Consider the following 24,802-nt stretch of genomic DNA (forward strand, 5'->3'; position numbering starts at 1 on the left):
ACAGTCAAACCATAGTGATGAGTATTGAAGAACAAGACTTGTGTGAGGAGGAGCTGCTGTGGGGACGTGGGCTTGGCTCACACACAGGGAACACTCCAGCACATCTCTCCTCTGCCACTGGGGCTGCAGGAACTCACAGCAGCTTTGTGATCCTGAGGGAAGTGCAGGTACCCTAAAGGGAAAACCCAAGGCTTCTTCCTGTGCTGCCCATGCCACTGCCAGCACTCGATTCCTGGCTCCACACCTTGCTCCTCTTCAGCTACGTTAGCTCAGAATCAGACTTTCAATGACATGCTGCTGAGCCAGTCTGTCTGCCCAGGCTTACAGCAGTCCTGTGGCTGCTGTGTGATGTTGCTTTGGTCTCATCTCATTGATTAGTTGGTTACTTTCTAGTTCGGCTCAAAAAAGAGTGTCAAGTAGGTTTTTGTCTGTTTCAGTTGTTTTTTTTTTTCTTTGTGCCATTCTAGTTTTCATTCAGAGCAAGAGCATTCAAATTTCAGACAGAGATTCTTTGACTAGAAAATTAAGTGCATTTCTGTCCTGTAGATTTGCAGAAAGAATATCTGATTAATTATTTTCCAAGGTGCTTAAGGTCCCTAAGAAACCTCTGTTGTCTTGTGGGGAGGTAAGATTATGTACAAACCCATAGAAAAGGCAAACAAGGCATGCAAAAATGCCCCTTTCCCTAGAGCCACATGCTGGCTCTCCGCTGTGGATCCCAGAGTATTAAGACACCATTTGCAGTCCTGATAGTCTCCAAGCTGGAAGTCCATAAATCTGCTCTGCCTCCAGACTGCTCTGGCCAGCTGAAGTTCTGTTCTGCATGAACTGGTCCCTGTGCTGGCCCAAGGGCTGCAGCCTCAGCTCCCCAAAGTCTACAGCATCAGGATCCCAGTGCGTGTTTCTGGGAAGGCATCATCACACCCCTCCACCGAGCTGCAGTTTTCATCCCACAGGAAGAAAATCAAAGGTTGTTTATTCAGCTGATCTATACATTTCTACGCTTGTGTTGATTATACCTTTTACATGGTAAAATAAATGATTAAAAAAAAACCAATCTGCATAGAAGGATTAGGATGGAAACAAAAATAGCTACCTGGAAGCCTGAAAGACTCGTTTCTTTGTACATCTACAGTGAGGTTTAAAATGAGAAGTGACATAAGTGACATTTTATTTCGGAATTCCCCATCTTCTCCAAGTTCTTTATGTGAACTTGTGAAACAAACTCACGTCCTGAAATGTAATGATCAAGAGTCACCTACACACAACTTACACAGTCACCCAGACAGAGAGGGGAAAACCTCTTTTGTTCTGAGCACTCAGCTGTAGACATCTTGATAAGAAACAAGTTTATATTTGAACTTGTAAAACCATAATTTCATCAGGAAATCAAATTACCAAGATGACATAATTCTCTGGTTAAATACCAGCATACAAAAATTAAATCCAAGAAGTGGGAGAGAAATGTAAACCTCATTTATTGAAAACTTGTGTTATAGTTCTCTTTGCTATTTCAACATAGTTACTTAAGTTTCTCTCCCTCTGTTTTTGTATTTTGTATGTCTCCCCTGTTCTTGTTGAAGCCTAGACTGCAATATCTTCAGTCCTAAGGCAGAAGATCTTTCCAAGCCTAGGAGACAAGTGACAGTGAGATGTGCCAATCTGTCGGCATGGGAGCACTCAGGGTCACAGACAGGGCGGTGCTGGGGACAGGACCCGAAGCTGGAGCTTGCGGGGCTTTCAGCGGGCGTGGGAGGTGGATGCAACACCTTGAGAAACGCTGGGAGCATTCACGGCGTTGCTGAGAAGCTGAAGGGAACAAAGTGTGCAGAGAGCTGTTCCAATGCCCTGCCTGTGGAGCAGGGTGCCCGTGACTGGGGACAGGGCTGCCCGCACATCTTTGGCTGCAGCCAGGACCGAAGCCCAGCCGCGCTGTGGGGCAGCAGCTACACCGTGACAGACCAGCTTCGTGGGACTGACGCTGCTCCTCAAACAGCCGGCTGAGCACTCCGTGATTAAATGTGGAAAATGGAATAAAACCATAACTCCGGAAAACCTCCGCGTATTTCATTCCCGCCGTCGCCTTATCACCCACTATTGCCAATTTCAAGAATTACGGATAAAAAACAAACCATAGTAGTAAAACAAGCCGTCGTCTTTCACAAAGACGCATAATCTGCTTAAGATTGTTCTCCCATTCATCGGGGATGTTGAGACGTTCAGCTCACTCCTCCCTTCTCCTCCCGAGGCGCCCCAGCGGCGCTCGGAGCATCGCGAACCGCTCCGGCGCTGGCAGCTGCCGGCCGCGAACCCCGACACGGAGCGGCAACCCCTCCTCTCCTTCCTTCTCCCTCCTCCTCGCCCCCTTCCCTTCCTTTCCCAGCCCTGGTCCGCCTCCGTCACGGCCGCGCCGGGTGCCCGGAGCGGCGGCCGCTGCTCGGGGGCGTCGGTGGGCGCTGCCCGCCCGCGGCCGCGCGCCCCGCCTCCCCCGCCGCCCGCCAATCAGAGTGGCGGCTGCTGCGGGCCGCGCCCCGCCATTGGCCGCCGCCGCTGTCAGTCAGGGGCCGCCCCCGCGGAGGGGCGAGGCGGGCGGGGGGTGCCGGCTCCGAGCGGGGCCGGGCGGCGGCGGCGGCGGCGGCGCTGCGGTTGCGCCATCTGTCAGAGCCCCGGCGGGAGGGAGGGAGCGCCCGAGCCGCGCTCGCCCGGGCGGAGCGGAGGCGAGGCGAGGCAGCAGCGGCAGCGCGGACAGCCCGTGAGAGCTCATCCCTGCCCAGGCTGCGGCTGTGCCGCCTCACGGAGCCGCCGCCTCCGCGCCCGGCCGCGGCTCGGCGCAGCGCGTCCGCCCCGGGAGAGGCAGCGGCGCCCGGAGCGGCGCCCCTCGCTGCGGGCGGGCGGGGGCAGCCGGCGGAGGAGCGGAGCGAGGAGGATGCGAGTGCGGCGGCGCCGCCCCGGCCCCGCGCTGCGCTGAGCTGAGCCGAGCCAAGCCGAGCCGCCTCAGGTAACGGAGGGGCCGGAGCAGCGGGGGCGGGGGGATGCATGCATGCATGCAAGGATGGATGGGTGGATGGATGGATGGATGGATGGATGGATGCTGCGGCGGGTCTGTTTCCTTTGTGCGCCCGAGCGCTGGCGGGGTGCGGGGGCTCCCGGCGAGGGGAGGCGGCCGCGCTGCTGCGGGTCTCCCCCACGCAGGAACACGCGGACCCCGCGGCCGCAGCGCGGGCAGGGCCGGGGCAGCCCCTGCGTGCTCGGGGGTCGCGGTGCCGCTGCCCCCCGCCCCCGAGGGCGCCGGCCGGGGAGAGGGGAGGGGGCGCAGCACAGGGACGTATTTGTTGTCGCCGAACTGCGAAAAAGGGGAGGGGGGAGGAATAAATAAAAAGACCTTCTCTCCCTCTGAAATAAATCGTATAGGATTTGCGCGTCTGTGACAAAGGCCTCTTTCAGGGAAGAAAGAAGGGACGCACAAAATGCCCAAGGGTGGTAGGATGTGAAAAGAGGCTTGTTTCTTGTGTCTCCCCTAGAGCCTCTCTGTTCCTTCCCAGACGAGGCCGCTGATCTGGTGCCAGTTCCTTTTCAGCTACATTTGAGATTAGGGAGAGATACCAAACGCCACACCATGGGTGCCAGCGTTTTGCTGCGTCTGCAGAGCCACGGTGTACGTGTCGCCCGACCTCCTTAATAATGCTCGGTTTGGCCTCTGCTTCCTCGGGATCTCGCCCGGTTTCTGCTCTCTGTGGGTTCTGCGTGTGCGTGAGCGCTGGGAGAGGGCTGGCCAGGGAAGGGGTCACTTTGTGGGGACAAGCCCATGGTACCTCGGTCCCTTCAGCAGTGACGGGGAGGGCAGCGCTGAGTAGGTGCTGGTGGAGAAGGTTTGGGCTGAGTGGAAAGCAGCCCTCTGCAGTTGCTCATCCGTCACTCTGATATGCTCTGATTCTTAAAACGCTAAATAACGAGTGACCAGGGCGGACCGGGCTTTTGAAATGCACAAGACTGGGAACGCCTTTGAGACCTTGTCATTTTCCTCCTTGTATACAACCTCCTTAACTCCCACATCCTTCCTTCCACCATCCCTGCAGCTGTAACACTTTTTAGTATCTCCTTCCCACACCCCTTTTTGTTTTCTTTTCTTTTTTCTTTTCCTTTTTTCCTTTTTTTCTTTTTGTCTTGATGTGTTTCTAACTAGCGTTCTGGAAGCTGAGAAGAGTTGCAGGTGAAGATCTGTTTGTTTATATGCTGGTGGAGGAAGTGTTTTCATTAGGGTTGACTCGCCTGGTCTCCCATGAGGAGGAACAGTAAGCTAAAGGGACACTGTCAACTTGAAATCCAGAGAATGTGCGTGATGAATGGAGAGCTGTGTCCAATATTACACCCACCGTTGAGCTCCCTGCTGGAGATCTGTGGTTTTTATAAGCCTGTCTTCTGACTGTGTGGGTTGGTCATGCAGTGAAGGAGTAAAAACACACTTCAAACAAAGTCCTGTTAAGTGAACAAAGGAGTGCAGAAGAAAAATACCAGAGTGGGAAGGGAGGGAAGGCAACATCTCCAACTTCTCAGTTACATCCACTGTACCCACTGCTTGACCCAGTGGGAAACTGGAGGGGCTACAGTTCATTTTCACAGTTGCACATTTATTTAGGATTGCTAAAGTGGAAAGGTTGTTACTTTTGCCCCAGTGGTTCAGGAGTTTTCAGCACCTTGATGTGTGTACTCAGAAAACTAGTAGCACTTGATGGATGTCAGTAGGTCAGTGTCTTTTCACAATATAAGAACAATTTTAAAATGGTATCTCTCGTGAAAAAACATTGGGTTCCTTCTTGAGCTCTTTTTACCCCATAAAGTTATAATTTTGATGAAAAAGAGAAAGATTGCCTAATTAATGCTTCAGAAATTTGTATTTTGTTGATAGTAGGCTGCAGATCTGTTGAAATGTTCAGATGCTTCTTAGAGGGTGCCTGTAAGCATCCTTCCACTCCACCTCCAACAAATTGCTGCCTCATCTGTGTGGCTTGTCTTTGGCAAAAGAAACAATTTTCAATACAAAGTTGTCTGATGGTAGGCCACTGGCTGTGGTGTTTTGTGGTTTATGCTTCAGGCATGTTATTTCAGAAACTCTGTGTTGCCTGCTGGTGAAAAACACAGTGGCATAAAATTCCAGTTAAGTATAAAACTCTGAACAGCCTTCTCTGGAAATTATTTTGGTGTTGAGTAAATACATGTCTTCAGTGAGGGACAAATGGCTTTGGCATATGAGCATGGCAGTCAGTGTAAGCCAGAAATGAATAAGGTGGTGTAAAGAAGTTGGATATTAATCATTTTAACAAGTGTCTTTGAAAGTTAGGACCCCGTGGTAAATTTCTATTGAGTAAGAAAATGAGTATTCATATGAGTAAGAAAAACATTGCTGAGGAACTTTTTATTTCTGACAGACTACAACAGATTCCACAATACCTTCATGTGAAATAGCTAAATGGTGTCATCTGAAATCATGAGTGGAGTCTGATATGATGAGGGCCTCTGTGAGCACTGGCCCTGTGGCTTAGCTGAATACACTAATCTGGACATGGTGTCATCAGCACTGATTTACAGTGTAATAAAATTGTGGCCAAGGTGAGTGAAAACTGCCCAGCACATTTGTGATGATTTCACACTGTAATATGGTAATATGGTACATCTACAGTATCATATGTTTAATTGTGTAAAGGAAAGTATAGAGCTGTTTTTCATCTTATGCCCAATTACTTTTATTTAACCAGCACCTTCACTCTTCTGTCTTGCTGCATTACTGTGCTTTTTACTTCAGGGAGAAAAAGAGTTGGAGGCATGTGCTTTCCCTTCGTCCTTCTCTCTGGGGTGCACATTAATATTTGATTCAAACTTGTTCTGTAAAGTTCTGCTTAATTCAGTTTGGGCACTACTTTGAATGTATAATAATGGTGTTTGTTTGTGTCATGGGCAGTGCTTTGTAATTTGCTTTATGGGCAAGTCTGCTGCCGGCAGTGTGTATTGTCAAAGTGACCTTCCTTTCAGGGGGAGAAAACCAGTAACTCCTGGCCCTCTCCCACCCCTGCAGCTCCCGCAGAAGTGTCTTCACAAGTCCCTTTGACCCATTACTCCAAAACCAGGCCTTGAACCGACAAATCTGGTTCACCCGAGCAGTCTCATTGAAATCCAGCAATTAAGGATTCCTTTGGTGACAAAAGGCCCACGGATCTGTATTGTGCAAGTCAGCCATTTACTTGAGGCGAAACCCACAAAAGCATTTGCGTGCCTCCGTGAGGAGCACCCTGAGCTGTGATCCCTGGAGACGTGGCTCTCCTGGACCAGGGATGTGGCTGCTTGCTGTGCCGTGCTGAATGCACTGTGCACCTCAGAGCTGAGTTCCCAGCAGCCAGGGAAATGCTGCCAGGGCCACCCAGTGCGAAGTGCCTCAGAAGGAGCTGAAACTCCAGGGCTGCATCGTTCACCTCAGAAGGAGCTGAAACTTCAGGGCTGCATCTGCCTGCCTGCTGGGTGTCTCACTTGTACCATGGTGGCTGAAGGTTAGCTATTAGAGGCTAAAAATTTTGGTGAGGTAGCAATAATTTATATATATATTAATATATATATTAAAAAAAGAAAACACACCAAAACCCCAAACAAACAAAACCCCCTGGCAAATTACAAAACACAAACAAACAAACAAACAAAAAACCCCAGCCAGCTTTGCATTTCAGTAGACGATAAACATGCAGGTGTAGAAGAATTGGGATTTCTAGCATTTGCATCCTGCCATGGGTTTTGCCCTTAGTGCCTGAGTTGCAGACAGAGGAATGGCAGGTGCAGATGAAACATGAAAGGCTGAAGCTGTTTGGTTGCACGGCGGGTGTGTGTGGCTCTCCTTGGGCAGCGAGAGCCCCGTTAGCGCTGTGCTCCAGGGCAGCCTCGCCTGCTGCCGCGGGCAGGGCTCTGGTTTCGGGCAGGCAGTCTGCCTCCTGCTTTGACAGTGGTCAGGTGAAACCTGTCCGTGGGAGGTGTCCTTGAGCCCTGAAACTGGGAACAGGCCTGACCTTACAGGCGTTGCGGTACCCTGTTGCTGTCCTTGCCCACTGGCTGCGGGAAAACAATCGCATTTTGTAGGGCTTTTTTGGAACTTTAGTTCACTTGGAACGGAAACAAAATTGAACGGTATCACTGCTTTTACTGGGGGAGGTGAAAAATCATATTATTTCAAGTCAGTCAAAACATGATGCCTCATCTTGCTTCTGACTGTTCTAAATGGTAACTTGCTGTGAAAGCAAGAATTTCAACTCAAAATACTGCCACCTGTTTGGAGCAAAATAGAACCTCTGACACCTTGACTTTTTACTGGAGTATAAAATCAGCAGCAGTTTTACAGAGCTTTAAGGTGTCGATAGAACTAAATCATCTGGCAGAAAATGACTGTCCGATTTTTCTTGACCAGCTCTATTCCTTGTATACCATGAATTTGAATGAATGTTTTTAATCTGAAAAAGCTATCAAAAAAGATAGCCTGGCAGTATCAACTGATTTGAATTACATGGTCCGGGTTAAATCTTTTTTCCAAGAGGGATGAAGACAGCAGATTAATTTTAAACTTGCCCTTCCTAAGATGCAGCTCCTTTTTTGTATCAAAGACATCCCAGTTTGAATGGATGATATTGGTTGTGACAAGGTGCTATGGGGAGAGGTTAGCCCACATTTTCCTGCCCAGCTTCTCCTGATTCAGAGAAGTCTTGCAGTTCTGAAAGTTGCCTCTCCCACACTATAATTTTTTAAAGTATCTGTGAGTAATAAGTCCTTCTTGCTTAAGGCAGAAACCTAAATTTTTAGAGCAAGTTCATTGATGTTCATCATACTGAGATGTGGTTTAAAGTGGTGAACTCTACAAGGCAGCAGCAATGTGAGAATGTTTTGATGAGAAAGGGGAAGGTGACCCTTCTGTGCTTATTTGTTTTGCTCTGTTTTGGTGGATTTTTTAGGAGGCAACAATGACTGGAGGCCTTTTCTGGCCTAGGGAAATTCTTTGTTCCATCCTGCTTTAGGTTCCCTGTGGCTACAACCAGAAAGGAGGGATGTTGGGAAGCGGCTGTGAGTGATGTGTTCAGTGCTTTGACATACAAAGGATGCCAGTCAGAGCTCCTCAGAGGAGCCAGAGACACTTTTAATAGTGCTGAATCCTGTGCTGTGAGAGCAGCTAGTCTGCTCTCCCCAAAACAAAGGCACTATCACCAGCCAGCCCTGAACAGAAAGACTGCACCTCACATGGCTCACTTTGCTTCACAGCTCTTGGCATGGCCTCTGGAAGATCATCTGCACATCCTCCAAGCTCCCTTGCAGCGGCTCTGGGAGCTCTAAAAGACAGATCAACATCTAAAGCTTTGGCTCTGTAAGGACAGTTATAACCTGAAACTGAGACCTTACATTTCAGACAAATTGTACCATCAGTACTGAAGCTTCCATAAATGCTTGGAAAGTACAGTTTTATTCACCAAAGTGTAAATAAAACAGTGGTGAATTTGGAAAGTGTTTTGAAGCTGAAAGTGATGGTAATGGCACCAGGACAATGTATGAAGAAGGGGAGGAGTAGCAGGGTGGAGGGACATTGAACAGGCGGAGGGAAGAGCTGGCTGAAGCAGGCAGAGGAAGCTGTCCTTGTGTGTGTATGATTGAGGACATTTGCTTTAACAGAAAAGAAGTGTTTGGCACCATTTTAACATGAAAATAACTCTTGTTTTAGTGATTTTGGGAGGAGTAAGGAGGAAACCTCAAATGATTGGCTTGGCTTACATGAAATATCTTCTCTGTTTAAAATTGTCCTTTTCCTCTTGGCTCCAGTTAACAGATCTCTGTTAACAGATCTGACCAAAATAGTGCTCGAGTCTTTTTGGTATAGTCCTAGTAGAAAATATTTTTGCCAGATAATCTCAATCATGGCAGGTCTAAATTTGCTATATTCTCTATACAGAGAAGTTAAACAGCCTGTGAAAATGAAGATTAATCTTAAATGCCCATTCAGGTTTGTGCTTTTTTAAAGAAAAATTTTACTATTCCATGACAGTTCCCTAGTGGCCTGTCTGGTGATTCCTAGCATCCTTTTACTTTACAATTTCAATTATTTTACTTGTTGGGGGTGGGGTTGGGTCTTTTGGTTTTGCTTTTTTTTTTACAAATAAACTTTAACATTCATTTGAAGGCTTTTTATTGTATGAATAAAGACCTTTCAACCTCCCTTGTTTTTGAACAACCTGTGTGTGAAAGAGCACTTTGCGTAACGTTGATCTTTGACTTGCAGCTGTACCACTTACAAAAAAGACAGCTCTGAAAGTTTTCCTGGCATGACTTTGGAATATCATGCATTTCCTGTCTTGGCTGCTGATAACAATGTACAGATAAATGTGTTGAGTTTTGATTTTTTAAATTATTTTTTAACATGTATTTTGGGTTTTCTCCCCCTTTGTACCTGACCTTTAAACCACAGAGCTGCCCTGGGGCTTATAGTTGAAGTTGATGCTCTTGCCCAGAATAATTGAGAAGAATTGTTGTTGGTTGCTTCAGAAGTTCTCCAAGCCAGAAGCCACCACAGTGGGTGATGAAAGTGCTGGGCACACAGCTTCATCCCATACCTGGTCATTCCTTAGGGCTTAGCAGAGGAGACCAGCTCACAGCCCTGTTTGGAAGATGGTGATGTCCTCCAGCTGCTTTCACCCCAGGGACAGAGGGGGAGAGCAGGTGTAAGCAAAACAAACTTCACACCCTTAAAAGAGAGGATATTTGTTTGTTCTTGGGACTCGTTTTTCTTTATGGGCACCCCTCACCAGGCAGCTATGATATGTTTTTTTTTTCCAAGAAAAAAGAGCATCTCTGAGACTTGGTATGGAAACTTCTGTCATATGAGAAGGCAATTAGACTGTTTTCTTGTCTTAAACTATATGTAAATGCTCAGGTTTTTTTCTTGGTGATGAGGTTAATGGTGGAGAGACTTTATTATGGTGAAGTTCATGACTTCTTGCACGTTTTTAGGACTTCCTGTGAACAGGTCCTTTTGCATGCTGTCACTGTATGCCAATAAATTTTGAATTACAGAGAGGGAGCCCATATCCAGCAACATTTTTGTCCAAAGATCAACAAAAATGCCAGTTCTGCTGCCTGTCTTCTCTGGGAAGCAACTGAAAACTCCTAAATTTCCTTCTGGGGTTAATCTGTGAGATAGCCAACAGATTATGAAATTTTTGGATGTTATCAGTCTGTGCAGCATTTAAATTGGTGATTTCATCAAGAAACACTCTCACTCCCATTTCCAAATTAATTGAAAATGTTTTGCTGGTCTCTCTCTCTTCAAGAAGGAGTAAAACTATTTAAAATTAATATTTTAAATAGCACAGTATCTGAGGTTATTAATAATTTTAATTTACAGTCTTTAGCCAAATATGCAGGCCTTTCTTTCCAAATATTAAATTCTCCAGGTATCTTTGAATGGTCAGTGATTTTTATATTCATAAGACCTCATACTTTGGACTTGTGAAGAGAAATAGCTATTGGATTTTTATTTTATTTTTTTAATATCTCTTCTATTTTATTCAGAAAGGCTGAGGCAAACCACCTTTAAAAGGAGAAAAAAAGTGTTTAATGAAACCTATTGTACTAGTTGTAGTCACTGTTGAAAAACTTTGTAAGGCCCTCAGCCTACAACTGGGATAAGATCAGTGTGCAGGAACTGACAAACTGAAGAGCCAGATTTAACTCTCAGTGTAGCAGGCTGTATGCTCTCAAAAAACACCACACATAGCATTGGCTACAATTTCTTTTGAACACCTCTCTAGGAGTTTCTCTTTTGTAGGAAAAGTAGTGAGCCCAAAAATTTGACTGAGAAGAGAGCTGCTAAATGTTGTGACCTTGTGGAAGAAACATCCCCTGCACTTGAAGGTCGGAAGTGACCTTTTGTGCACGGGGGGAGGTGGAAGACAAGCACTGAGTGTCTTTCTTGCTTAGGGCAGCATTACTGGCCTGTCTGAAAACTGCAGAACTCCTTGTCCTAGTGTTCAAGTGGGGCTGCCAAAAAGGAACAAATAGGGCTGCAGATAAAAGTGTGCAGGGAAGACTGTGTCCCTTTTCCTCCCCCTCAGTCATGGCAGGCAGGGTGGGGAGAGCATCGCTTTGCACTGCTTGATGACTCGGCATTCACAGAAATTTTCTGCTAGCCCTGTAAGAAGTTTTTTAAAAATCTTGCATTTAATTTTTTTTTTTTTAAAACCACTGACCATCAGTGTGATTCAGTGACTTTTTTAAGGGTGAGGTAACCTTGTCTCTGCCCTTCCTTATATTTTCAGCAAATCTTAGCTCAAAATCATGAGGTTACATTGTTGGGCTTGGGGGATTATTTTTCCTCTTGTGCAGTAGAGTTAGTAGGCAGTTCTGCTTTATGAAGCTGAGTGTACAGATGTAGGTGTTAAACGAGTCAGCCTAATCTTGCTTTTGTGGTCAACTCCTCCATGATTTGTCATCTCAGTTGGTGTCCTGCAGAAGATACCTGTCATCCTTTAGATAGTGCTGGTGTGGCACAGCAGGACTATGCTGAGAACAATCTGCATTGCTTTGGCTTTATTTCCTTGGGTAGGGCAAGTTTGGGACCCAAGATACCCAAGTGCCTTCACGGTGGGCAGAGGAGCTCACCTGTGAGATTCAGGAGAGCCCCAGGGGCCCAGAGGAACAGTGTGCTCATGTGCCTGCACTGCTTCCAGGACCACTGTGACATGTTTGTGGTTGCTGTGGGTGTATTTGTGTGGTGTTGTAGAGGCTGTGCTTCACTTCTGGACATAAAAAATAAGAGACGAGAGAACAATGACCAGAAAGAGTGGGTTAATAGATGAATGTTCATTTTCATAGCATCAGACTACTCAAACTAGCTTTTTTAAAAATTTTAACTAAACTTATTATTTTTTAGTATTATTGGGGTGGTTTTTTTTTGTTTTTTTGTTTTTTTTTTTTTTTTACATTATCTGCCCCACGAAAGACAGGATTATTATTATTATATTACATTATTATGTTCCATAGGATCTTCAGCTAAAACAGCTACCCACAAACTTTGAGGTGACAAGTGCTATGATAGTATGCAATGATGCTGTGATGGTATGCAATGTTTATTTTCAATCTACCTTGTTTAGAGAAGCATGCATTCAAATTGTATCATTGTAAGAATTTGAGAGTAATTCTTGGTGAACAAGGTCTTACCAAAGTAAACTAGTGCAGACAGCTTGTGATTCAAGTTTAATTTTGAAGTTTTAATACATATCTGTGGATTTCTTAATGCCACTGGACTGTTGTTGACACTCTCTTCCAAAAGTGAAATATCACAGAAATATTAAGAAAATGCAGGTGTAAGCAACTCTGCAAAGGGAATAAAATCTGTTTGCCGATAATGTAGGTACCCAAAACTGAGATAAGAATTTCTTCTATAATCAGCAGTTGCCACTGTGAGGTATAATTTCTGAGAAAATATCTTGAAAATGGCAGTCAAAGCACATCATGTAGATTTACTTCATGATTGTTGGTATGGGAACTTGCTAAACATTTTTAAATTGTGACAAGTATGTAGCTTTGAACTCTTTCACATCATACTTTAAGAAGGAGGTGGAAGACAATGGGGAGAAACGACTAGTGTTGTTTAAAGGAGTGATCACCTATGTGTTTTTTACCCAATCATATTGTAAAAATTTATTTTCTGTAACTGATCTCTCTAGAGATAACAGATGTCTTTCTAGAACTACTTTTTTACTAGCTTTTTCATTAAACTACTTTTTAACAGTTTTTCTGCCATCTCTGAGCTGAGCTGTGGGTTTGAAGGAAATAATCTCCCTGAACAGAACAGGAGTAACTTCAAAGCCAGGGCCTCATCCAGGCAGGTTTGGAGTATCTCCCAGGACAGACTGAACAGACCCAGCTCTCAATCTCGCCCTCAGATGTCAAGTGCTGCAGCAGCTTTGTGGACACGCACTGGACTCACTCCAGTACGTCAGTCTTTCTTTTCCCAGGACTCCCAAAGCAGACCGAGCGCTCCAGATGTGGTCTCCCAAATGCTGCAGGGAGAGGAATAATTACTTCACTCCTCCTGTCGGCTAATTAAACTGCTTATTTGGTGCCAGGTCTTCAGTTGCTGCCAGTTATCTTCATTTCCCTCCAGCTGGAGCTGGTGGAAACTCTCCCTTAGAGGAGAGCATTTCCAGGCTCCGTCACCTCAAATAGAGCTAAAGCAGTGGTGGTCCTCTGATTAAGTTCCACAAAGGATGTGACCAATCCAGTGTTTGTGTACAGAAAACTGCAAAGGTTTTCAATTTCCTTCTAGTGCATTTTTTGCACCAGTCCTTCATGGTTCATACTGCAATATAACCTGAAACTGTATAACCTGATAAAATCTGTATCACATTTTGGTTAAAACAGTGAAGAAAATGCATATAGTAAACAGCACATGCAGAGATGCATTGTGTGCATTCTGTTTGTTTTCCTGGCAGTACTTTGGCTATTAGCTAAGTTACCTGCTTTAAAGTTAATGTTTGGTAGCAAATATGAGTATTGAACTAAGAGTTGTGCCACCCAGGTGAGCCTCATGGGAGCTGTGGGACAAAAACTTGTGCTTAAAATTTTATACCCAGAAAGTGTTTTCTACTCCACTAGATTTCTGAGGCTCTGTCATTGTGAGTGGGCTGTTATGGGTGTCTGACGTACTGCATGTGATTTGCTGTAGTTTGTGTTTTTTAAGGTCTAATCTTCCTACACTATTTGATTATTTTTTTCCAAACACACACAAAATGAAAATTTCATGATTAGTGGTTTAAGTACTGAAATTATTCTTTGAAAAAACACGGAACAACTGGAGTACAAGAGAAACCATCAGCAAACCTGTGCACGTGGGACTTATCCTGCAGTTGTTGCTGCTTCTAAGAGAGTGTGGCTCACATCACCTTGCTCAGAAGTCCAGTGTGGGAGATCAGCTGAAGGTGTAGGTTTTATACCTGCATGTACCTGCTTTAATGTGTAATATATTAATGTTTAGTTTAGGAAATTCTGGCTCACAGGTAGCTGTGGCACAGTGTCTGAGGTGTTGAGTGTGTGCTGAGAGCTGCTTGACTGACTGGTGGTCAGGGAGATGGCTGGGCTGAGTTCTTGGTGTGCCTGGAGGATCTCCTGGGTATCTATTCCACCAAAGAAAAAGGAAGCCTTAACAGCCCATTGGTGTAAAAGGAAGTGGTAGAGAGGTTTGAGCAGGGGAAGATTGCCAAGGGAGGGGAAATGTCAGGCTGCTCTCCTTTTCTTTTTTCTTTTCTTTTCTTTTCTTTTCTTTTCTTTTCTTTTCTTTTCTTTTCTTTTCTTTTCTTTTCTTTTCTTTTCTTTTCTTTTCTTTTCTTTTCTTTTCTTTTCTTTTCTTTTCTTTTCTTTTCTTTTCTTTTTCTTTTCCTTTTTCTTTTAATTTAACCTTTAATATTTATTTATTTATTCCCACCAGAGAAGTTGTTCAAAGTCTCCCTTCCTACTCTGGCTGTTGCTACCACTGTTTTCCTCCTCTGATTTTTCTTTGGGTGTTTGTTCTAGCTCTGTGGCACTGTCTATGGCTGACAGAAGCTCTTTTAGTGGTCCCTCTTTCATCTGTTCTGTTCCCATACCCCTGCTTACAGCAATCATGTCTCCATGTTTGCTTACCTTGTTCTTCTCCACTGCTCACCTTCCTTGCCTTACCTGTGAATCCTCTCATCTCCCAACACAAATGAGCTGTTTAAGCCTGAGCTAATGTGTGTTCACAATGCTCTGATCATAATGTTGCAGGACTGCTTATATTCACGGTGATTAAAAATTAAAAAGACAGATTACTTTTTTGCCCAGCCCAGAAAATTAGTTGTATTTTTTTCACTCAGTACAGCTATCACTGTAGGTTGAGTTGTTTGCAGCTCAGAGTGAGCAAGAGGCCCCTCCTGGTTTTGAAACAACCCTTGGGTTACACAGCTCATTCAGGTGACTGAGGCATTGTTACAGAGCAGAATGACTTGTGAAAGAGATATTTCAAAGTGGAGGCTTACTACTAATCTGATCACTGGTTTGTGTGGACAGATGGGGAGTTTTGCCTGTCCACAGTAAATAATGGGCACACACACGCCCCTGACCCCTTGGGGACACACCCTCCCCAGGTACTAGTGGCAGTGCTGGTGAGCAGCTCTTGCCATGGCCGCTCAGGTGAGGTTCACCAGCTCAGAAGGGTGCATGCTTTTATTTATTTGCTTTTATTTAATCAGAAATTAGGGTCACTTGGCCCAGTATTTAAGCTCTCATGGGGGAGAGAGTGAGAGTTGAAAGTATTCAGAATTTTTGTTCCAGTTTTGATTTTAGTCATGTGAAGAGCTTGAAAGCTTTCTGGTGTTTGGTTGCAGCTTGAGTAAAATAGTTCCAATGGCAAGATGCGGGGGATGTGTTTCAACTCACATTTAATATTTTTTTAAATGGGCTGTACAAGATTACACTTAGGTTATCGTCAACAAGATAGAGAAGTCAAAAACTCCTTTTCTGAAGAATGTGATGTGTATTATCTTGGTAGAAACTTTGGGACATGAGGCAACAAACAGCACTGAGTGCAGGAGATCAGTACCTACTCCAGACAATGCCAGCACCTTTAGTCTTCTTCATCATAGCCTTGAGTAAAATTTGGATGGTGGCAAGACCGGAAGCCAGTGTTACCAGTCTTAAATATTTAAATACTTGAGTGGTTTTGGAGGAGAGAAGGAAGGGGTGGGAGTTTAGAGCTAGAGATATTACATATTCATTTGGCCACTGAGGTCCAAGGTAGTGTGGTGGCTGCTGCTGCTCAAGATCTCAAAGGTGACTATCTTTTTCTTATGGAATAAATGTGCGTGCACTTGTCAACACCTTCTAATTAAATCGAACACATTCAAATTGTGTTGGAGGTCGGCTCCACCAGTGTGACTCAGGTATTTTTAATATATATACTTTGATTGCTCTGTCTGGAAGACTAGTTGTTAGAGTTGATTTGTGGCTGATCTATGCTGTTTTGAAATTGCTGATGCATAAATGGGCGTAGTAGAGGCTGATCCTAAAAATGTTCCTAATTTTCTTATGTTAATGCTGGCAGATGTTTCTAAGCAATACACTGACTTCTTTGTATATTGTTTTTAATCTCTTAAAAAAAAAATTAAACAAGGGAAATCCTCTATAAAAGGAGTGGTAGGAGCTGGAGCATGGCTCAGTATGAAGCATTTAACACTATTTTCTCTTCCCTGTTTTAAAGTAGTTAAGGCATTATCAGTGCTGTCTAAACAGACAAGCCCACTGACTCCCCGTGCCCTCACCCTTCCCAAATCTCCAACCTTCCTGGAGATAGAGATGCCCTCCAGGATAACTGACCTTGGCTGTTCAAGCACACTGCCAGCCTGTGTGCAACATGTGTATGAACCAAAAATGTCAGAAATGGTCCTTTCATCTTATAGATGTGACTCAGGGTTTTTTTTTTTTTTTCTCCTCTTCTTGTGACTTTATTCTCTGACAAGCGTGTGGTGGCTTACTGCTTGAAAAGCGGCACCTTGGGGTTTCACCCAGAGCACATCAGGTATTGACTGCTGCTTTAAGGGGGCTTCTTATTCCCTCTGGTTCCTTGGTGTAGGAATTTCAATGCCCTTTTGTCAAGAATTACTTTGTAGGAACTTAAAAGAGCAATTACCACATATGCTAAAGAGGCAAAGTAAGGTATACACTGTATTAAAACAAAAGGGTTGGGCAGATCTCAAGTAACTTTATCTCTGAATCATAATTTTGCAAACTACCTTTGCTGATATGCTTAAATCTGAGTGCATGCCACATGCTTGGACTAGAGGTGTAGTACTTGCCATTGCCTGTATATATAGCTAATTGGTTTTGAAAACTTTTTCCTTTGAGTTTTGGTTTTTGGGGGAGTGGGAGAACATGTTGAAGCTATCTTACCCCTTTTTGACTCAAAGGAAGAGAGATCTGGATGATGATTTATATTAATTAGCAATGGCTGAACCTAGAAGAAAAGCAGCATAAACTACAGCCTTCTTGGCAGTAGTTTTGTTGTGTTTTCAGGGCATTTTTTTCTTTACCTGATGTTCACAAGAAACTGCTAACCTAATTTTGGTATTCCTATGAGAGCTCATTTGTGATGACTTGCCAGAATTCCTCAAATAAATTTGAAGTTCCTTGTTGGCACCTGTGGTTTGGGTTTCTTTGCTTCAGTTTTTAATACCAATTCTTTTTTTTTTTTTTTCTTTTTGCCTGTGTACAAATTTGCATTCTTATCAAGCAATCTAAGAATAATAGGAAGTAAAAGAAATTACTTGGGTTTGCATAATGAATATTTGAAGATTCTTTCTACTTCTATGGCTTTCTGAAACTGTACCTTCGGTCTCCTGTCCCTGTAGTGTGAGGGACCACACAGTACAGCTGTCTGTGTATTACAAAATTTAAAAAGTATTAAGAGTAGAGTGAGGGTTTTAGTATAGCAAAGAAATAAATGTTAAAAGCATAGATTTCTGTATATTTTGGTTCTTGTAGGCATAAGCCTTAAGCAGTTTGTTCACTTGTCCCTCAAACTTGTGAGTCTTTTGATGTCTCAGAGTAAATATGAAGGTGATTGTGAATGATATTCATGACCAATGTTTTTCAGAAGAGGCAGGTGTGTAGAGGAGACTCTGCTTTTAACCCTCCTGAAGGGACTCTCAAACTTGGTGCTTGTGGATGTCAAACACCTGGGTGCTGCCAGACCAAGTCAGCATGTATGCTCTGCTTGACCAGCCATAGCTCTTCTCTCACCTTTTCAGGGTGGCAGGAGACATGGAGCAAAAGGGAAGGTGAAAGGGAAGCCTCAATGACACAACTAACTAGGCAGTAAAGGGATGAACAGGAGGATGCATTAGTAAGAAACAGAGCTCTGTTGGCCTAGGGATTACAACTTGATATTTAAATTCAGTGACCCTTGTTTCTAGGAAGTTCAAATGGTAACTGCTAGATACCTGAAGTAACAATCTAATTTTTAAAAATTTTTTCAATGCAGAATCTTTATCAGTAGATTTATTTATCAAGCTTTTATAGAGGAAAAGTAACCCAAGCCACTTGAACACACAGTGTTCTACAGAGGATTTGAAAACCTGATAGCCAGTTTGCCTTCTAGGCATACCCAGCAATCTCCCAGACTTGCTCCACCAGCCAGTCATGGCATTTTAGTGGCATTACTTGGCTGCATCTGCATCTCAGTAATGTTCCTCCTCGAGTTTGTTGGAAAAATAGTTGACTGGTGTGTCACCAGAATAATGCCTTACTCTATTTAAATTCACATGGGTAGTGCCCAGAATGTGTAATTTTCAGTCTCTTCTTCCTAGGAGAAGAGATTTTTAATGTCCCAAAAAAGATGTTTCATCCGTATCCCTTTCATTCTCCAGAAGTTCAGGAACTGTCTGCTTGATCTCTTTGAGGTCTTGCTGGTTTGATTTCAGTGACAGTTATGGAAACTACTCGGTATAAGAAAAGTTTAGGCGTGAATTGAGCAGAACGGGGAGCAGACAAAACTTTTCATTCTGTTTGCAGGCTGAGGTTTCTATGTCTGTGCTTTATTCTAGAAGTTTTGGCTGGGGCCAGCCCTTTCCTCTGGGAGTATCATGCTCTGACATTTCATATTTGTTCTGCATTTCAACAGCAACAGAGGTACCAGCCAACATGCTGCTTTTTTTCTTTACTTCTGCTTTTACTGGAATTGAGATAAATTCATCCTCTAGAGAAAAAGACAAAAGAAGGAGGGAGGGGAGAGAAAGAAATAGATTGCTGCAATATTGGGTGCTGAGAAACTTGGTGTTTCTTGAGACTTCCTGTAAGCATTGAATGGTTTGTCACTTTTGTTAACCACTCTATTTGTGAGTAAGGATCCTGCATTAGTTCTCATTGAGTAGAACTGGACAAATTGTGCCATCTTGGCTTAAACTGATACTATCTTTTATTGAACTGATACAGTGAAAAGGATTTATCTGCACATATGTGAGCTCTAATATATTTATTCAAGGTTGGACAGAATTTTGGGGTGTTTTTTGTTTGGTTTGGGTTTGGTTTGGCTTTTTATGTGTTACTGGTCTGGGGCCTGCCCTTCTGCTGGATGCTGCTGAGGTGGACACTCATTAGTTGCTCTGGATTACATGGTTTGTGTTGGGTTTACCCTCCTGCAGGCTGCTCACACCTAGGCAGCTGGCTTTGGCTGGGGTGTTGGCCTTGCTCCTGGTGAAAAGGGTAAAGGGGGATGTAGGTGTCTGTCCATCTGTCCACACTGCTGTCAGCAGAGTACCTGGGCTGGCAGGTTGGTGCAAAGGCATCCTACAGTTGTAGGCTGGCTGAGCTGCAGACACTGAGTGTGGATTCTTACCATGACACCCTGAACCTTCAGAAGGTTTAACAGGCTACCCACATCCAGTAGAACTCCTTTTCTTCCCAGTGATCTCCCCCTAAATTGCTATGCAGATGTGTCTAGAAGAAAAATAAAATGCACACAGTAATTTGTTTTTATAATCTTCTCTGTGTTATATATTTGAGGAGTCTGCTAATGGATGTCCAGAACAGATAATTTCCCAGCTACTTCAGAGAGTTGGAAATTTGCAGTTGCAAAAGCTCTGTTGTCTTTTGAAGGGGAGTTCCTATGGGCCTCATAGAGGAGAGTGGAGTGTTTGGAGATGTGTGGCTTCTAAGGTATTGCCAGTACTTCTACACTAATAACCTGCTGCTTCTGTGAGGGAAATTGGTCTTCTTAAGTACAGAAGAATAGCCTTGAGTTGCCAGCTCAGTTGCAAATAATTGTGCAGAGCTTTCCAGCTGCGGTTGGAGTGTGTACATCAGCAGTGTTCAGTAATGGTGCTAAGTGGGAGGAGTGCCCACCCATCATCTCTGCCAAGTATCTCTCATGGCTTTTTGCAGTGTCTGTATCCAGAACTGACACAACATATATGTATTTACATCAGCACTGACTCAGGCTGCCTCTTAAACCACAAAGCACACAGGCATGTTGAAATAAGGGCGGGCAGAAGCCAGCTGAGGTTTTGTGAATCTTGCTTTCCTGAGAACAGCCTCTGAGAGTGACACAAAACTGTGCATGGTAGAAATGTAAGATATGCCAGGGTCTTAAATCGTTCCAGTCCTAATGGCACAAGTTAGGATACAGTGAATGCAGTTCACTGCCGATTTCCAGAGAGTTCAGGGGAAGGGCATCTCCAACTGCTCTCTCCACCCTTTGGTTATTGGAGAGATTTTAATATCTAGCTGTCATCAGTATTTGCACAAAGCATCTCTGTTACCTTCAGTGTGCTCAGGGAAACAGCAGACCATAAGGGAACAGGTCCTGGAAGCTTGTCTGTTCCTGCCTGTATTTCTTGTGCAAGTAAAATGCACTGTCACTTAGTAAAAGCCTTCCTCATCTTTCAAGGCTGCTCATGTGTTCCCTTCTCATTCTCTCCTTTTTTTAATAATCCTGACCAATTCCTCTAGCCTCTCTGATTCTGTTTTCCAGCAGAGTAAAAACTTTAAACCAAGTTGAGGAAGAAGTCACGGATTACAGAGTCTCTTTTGTCTAATCTGGAAGTAATTGAACTGAAGTTTTGAGGGCTTGGGCTCTTCCTTCTGCAGGTAGCAACAACCCATGAAATCTGTTGATAAATGGTGTGTACCCCTTGCCCTCCCCCTTGAATGTGGTTAACCCAGCAGTAAAAACAGCATGAAGTTTCCCTTTTCTCCCTGAGTTTAAAAAGGAGAGACTGTGCATCAGCCTGCTGATTAATCACAAGCACTCATATGATGAGAACTTGTCAGGGGATGGGAAACATTTACTTTTAACAATCTTAAAATAGTCTTGTTTCAAATAATATTTCCTTGGGTTTTATTTTTTTCCTGATGTCAAGGATGCTTAAGTGCTTGCAGTACCAGTGTTTGTGTGTTACAGTTCAGGTTTTAGTTGCCTGATGTGATCCTGGGCTTTTCAGCTGAGAAGATCCTTGTTTACTTTAGTGCCCGGTGGAGCAGACCAAGGCAGCAGCAGGAGAGATTGTCTCCTGCTGTATCACAGCTTCACCTGTTGCAGGAGCTGGGAGGTGCTGCATGAAAGCAGTGGGGAAGTCTGGAGGAAGGGAAAGGCAAGAACCTGCTGGGCATCTGGGCAAGAGGCTCCACTTAAGCATACTTTGTTAAGAGAAGTGACTTATTTTGCTGCATTGCAATCCAATAAACTCTGGGATGGCCGGAGAAGTGTCAAGTTAGTGCAGCTGCAAAGGAAGTCAATGGGCTCATTGCTGTGGATGTACTGAATAATCGAGCCTTGGTTCTCTCAAACTGGGCACCTAAAGAACTTGGGAGTTTATCTTGTCTTTGTCATTAAGTATCAATAATACTCCCGGTGTCTTAGGATGCTATAAAAAAATGCATGCTTTGTGAGGGAGAACTCATGTGCTGAGCAGTGCAGGGACCCATGAGTGAGCTGGTTGTGTTTCTGGAGCAAGCTGAGAAGATCACTCTGTAAAATGACAGTGAATGTCAAAAGGGGAAAAAAAAGCATTAGACATACACATTGAATAAGCACCAGCCATTTTAGGCACTGAATAGGAGACTCTGCTCTTATGGGAAGCTTTCCATGTGACCATGTAATTAAGAGCTTCATCACAGTAAAGTCTTGGGCAAGCTGGGGGAGGGCAGGCAAATGCGAGTGGCACAACCAGTGACAGCTCTGGGAGGTCTGGGGTTTGGTACTTCATACATAGCCTTAATATTTTTGTCATGCCAAGGTGTGTAACTGGTTTTTTGTCACAAATCTGCAGTGAGGCGGGGAGAGCAAAAGCTGAGGCTTTCTCTTGTTCGGGTATGAAGCAGCACACTCACTAACCAGAGAGGTCTCTGCGAACTGGTGTTGCAAGTCAGCACACGTGAACCACAGCGATTTGCTGCTGCCTGCAGTGCTTGTGGCAAAGACGACAAACCAGCCTTTGTGAGCGAGAAACCAGCGAGGGAGGCACGGTGCAGAGTGGAAACTGGGGGCTGGTGGGAGGGCAGGCTGCAGGCTCCTCACCTCTGCCTTCCTGTGGCTGCCACGGGGGTGCATTGTACACCTGTGTCTGTGTGGGTGTGTGTGGGTGGGTGTGTGTGGGTGTGTGGGTGTGTGTGGGTGTGCGTGGGTGTGTGTGTGTGGGTGTGTGTGTGTGGGTGTGCGTGGGGAATGCTCTGAGCCACAGGCTGGCTTCCCAAGCACCCCGCGGGTTACAGACACCATGGTTTGCTCGACAAGGAAGCCTGGCACCCTGGAAAGAGCTTACAAATGGGACTTCTGTTTTTCTAACTACCTGGCTCTAGTTTGGGGGGACCAGAGTGGTTTTGGTTCTTTTTGGTTTTGGTTCGAGTTTTTCTGGTTTTTTTGTTTGTTTTTAACACTAATATTTAGGACTTCAGTTTGTACGGTGCTAAGAGCTCTTCTGTCAAAGAATGTGAAGCAGCTCTTTGTATGAAATCTTACTGTCCTTTACAGGTAATACAAAGCAGAGTCAGAACATAAACAAGTGATCCCGTGTCTGTCAGCACTGATACTCTGTTTTATTTTAAACCTAATTATACTTGAAAGGTGTAGGGGAAATGGAGAACTTGACTTTTGGCACTTATCAGCACAATCTTAATTAACCATCAGCACCTCTTTTCGTGGATTTCTACAAAGAGCTCAGTCCTACGATCTCACTTACCTCGTCTCTTTTGATAGTTAATACTCTCAGGTTAATTTCTCTTAACTTTATAATATAGTTTATCATCTGTTTAAAAATAAGAGGTAGAAACTTCTAAAAGCTGTTTGGGCTCCTTGCATGTCAAAGGACAAACTCATCAAGCTGTCCTTTTCTGACTCTCAGCAATAGCCTTTATAAGAGATTATAAAGAGATTTATATATATCTCTCTACTGTGGCAGTGGGGTGATAGGATATTGTGAAATGCACTAGTGCTGGTGAATGAGATTATAGAATGAACAGAAGACATTAAAGGATGAAACTACATACAAATTTTACTTGCTAAATGAGGTGTTTGTAAATGAGCCTTTTGTTAAATGTGAACTGAATTTTTTTGTTGTTTTTGCTGACAGAGTGGAAGTAGGAGGCATTAAAACAGTCATTGAACAGCTGGCACGTGTCAATCAGAAAAAATATAATAGAACCAAAAGGTTGTGTTCTTTGTCTTTTTCAAAAATTTCTAGTTTTCAGTGTTACAATGACTTTTACCTTGAACATGACAGGTTTGACAAACTGTGAGAGATATTGAAAGTTGTTGGGGTTTTCCGCTTTATTTTTTCCTTTCGGTTTTTTTTGGGGGGGGGATTTTGTTGTTCTTTGTTATGTTTTGATACTGCTACCCTGATTTTAGAAGAAGGGACAGGATTGTTAGAGGAGGTCAGTGGTGAGGAGATCTTTTTTGGCAATTAACTTTTATTTGAAGTAAAGATATTTTTAAAGCCACAAACCAGCACTTGAGTCATATAATTTCTGGTGTGTTTGTATAAGCTACTTATCAATTATAATAAAAAAAGAAAATCCTGAGAAGCCCATGGTCAGTAGTGTTTGGACACTTGATAAAACACTTAAAAGAGTCCAAAGAAATAATAAAAATGCAATCACATCCTGTGCCTGTTAACATTATTGTATGAGTAAAAGCTGGTTCAGTGCCTGCACTGCATGTCCCCAACACAATGTTGATGACATTTTGAGAGAAGTGGGTAAACATTTATACTGTGCTCTGAGAAAAGGTTACCTGAAAGCCTTTTGATGGAACTTGGATTTGCAATTTCAGTTTTGTTTCTTTAAACAGACAAAAGAACCAAAACCAAACCAACCCCAGGTCAGTTGTGTCTGTGAGAGGTTTTCTTCCTTGGGCTTAATGGAGCAAATCATAAGTGATATATATGCATAATAGATGTTGTATCATTGCTTCTGGACTTAGATATATTAATATTTATTTAAGACTATATTCATATTATTCAACATACTAATAGTAAGAGATTTTGAGAAATTCCATGCTGCTTGTGGTTGTAACTTTAAGAAAAAATCCATTTGTGTTTAATGCCACAACTTGCCAGAGTGTACACTTACTGAACTGAAAGGAACACATATCCTGTGACTGGTTTCCTGTGAACCCCAGAGGGCAGAAGTCTTTTCCACTGTCATTTTGTCTGTTGGTGTAAAATAGAGATTATCTGCTGTCTGCCATTTCCTCTTCTCCCTCCATCTCTATTTCTTTCTGGGGAGAGGGGGAAATAAATTTTCTGTCTTGTGCAGATGTTAGCACTGCAGGAAGCCTCTCTCTCTCCGGCTTCAGGAAGCATTTCCCAAATGGACTGTATGGTCCTTTGTCTTTTATTTCTTTCTATTTGGTTTTATTTAGGATCATTAGTGTTTTGTGCTGACAAATTTTACTACATGCCAGTACTATGTGTTTGTGGAAGAGTAATCGTGGTGATTCATTTTGGAGGCACTCGTATTAAAACAGCACATGAAGGAAAAATTATTCAATTAAAAAATTTTGAAATACAGCTCTAGTGCATTTGCCTCAGAGTCCAGGAAAGGTGCTTTCAAGCAAGTTTACAGTAGCACATATTGTACTGCTGTGTGACCAAAGAATCTGTGTGACAAAAACATTGTGAGAAGATGACATGTCCATGGTATTGAGAGTTTCACTTCTTTGACAGCTGAAATTTTCTACTTTCTATTCATTAAGACCTCTTTCATTCCACCTGTGGAGTGGGAT

The 24,802-nt window shown here is 43.7% G+C and overlaps 1 protein-coding gene across 4 annotated transcripts in view; it reads left to right on the plus strand.

Moving 5' to 3' along the window:
- The first annotated feature begins 2,900 nt into the window (after nt 1–2,900).
- The window catches only part of FYN (FYN proto-oncogene, Src family tyrosine kinase), a 137,036-nt gene continuing 115,134 nt past the window's right edge, over nt 2,901–24,802 (plus strand). For all 4 annotated transcript variants that reach the window (XM_058019761.1, XM_058019760.1, XM_058019764.1 and 1 more), the window contains exon 1: nt 2,901–2,998. The gene's annotated coding sequence lies outside the window, so the exon portion shown is untranslated. The remainder of the gene's footprint in view (nt 2,999–24,802) is intronic.

This window comes from Melospiza georgiana, chromosome 3, assembly GCF_028018845.1.
Source record: "Melospiza georgiana isolate bMelGeo1 chromosome 3, bMelGeo1.pri, whole genome shotgun sequence".
Taxonomy (NCBI): domain Eukaryota; kingdom Metazoa; phylum Chordata; class Aves; order Passeriformes; family Passerellidae; genus Melospiza; species Melospiza georgiana.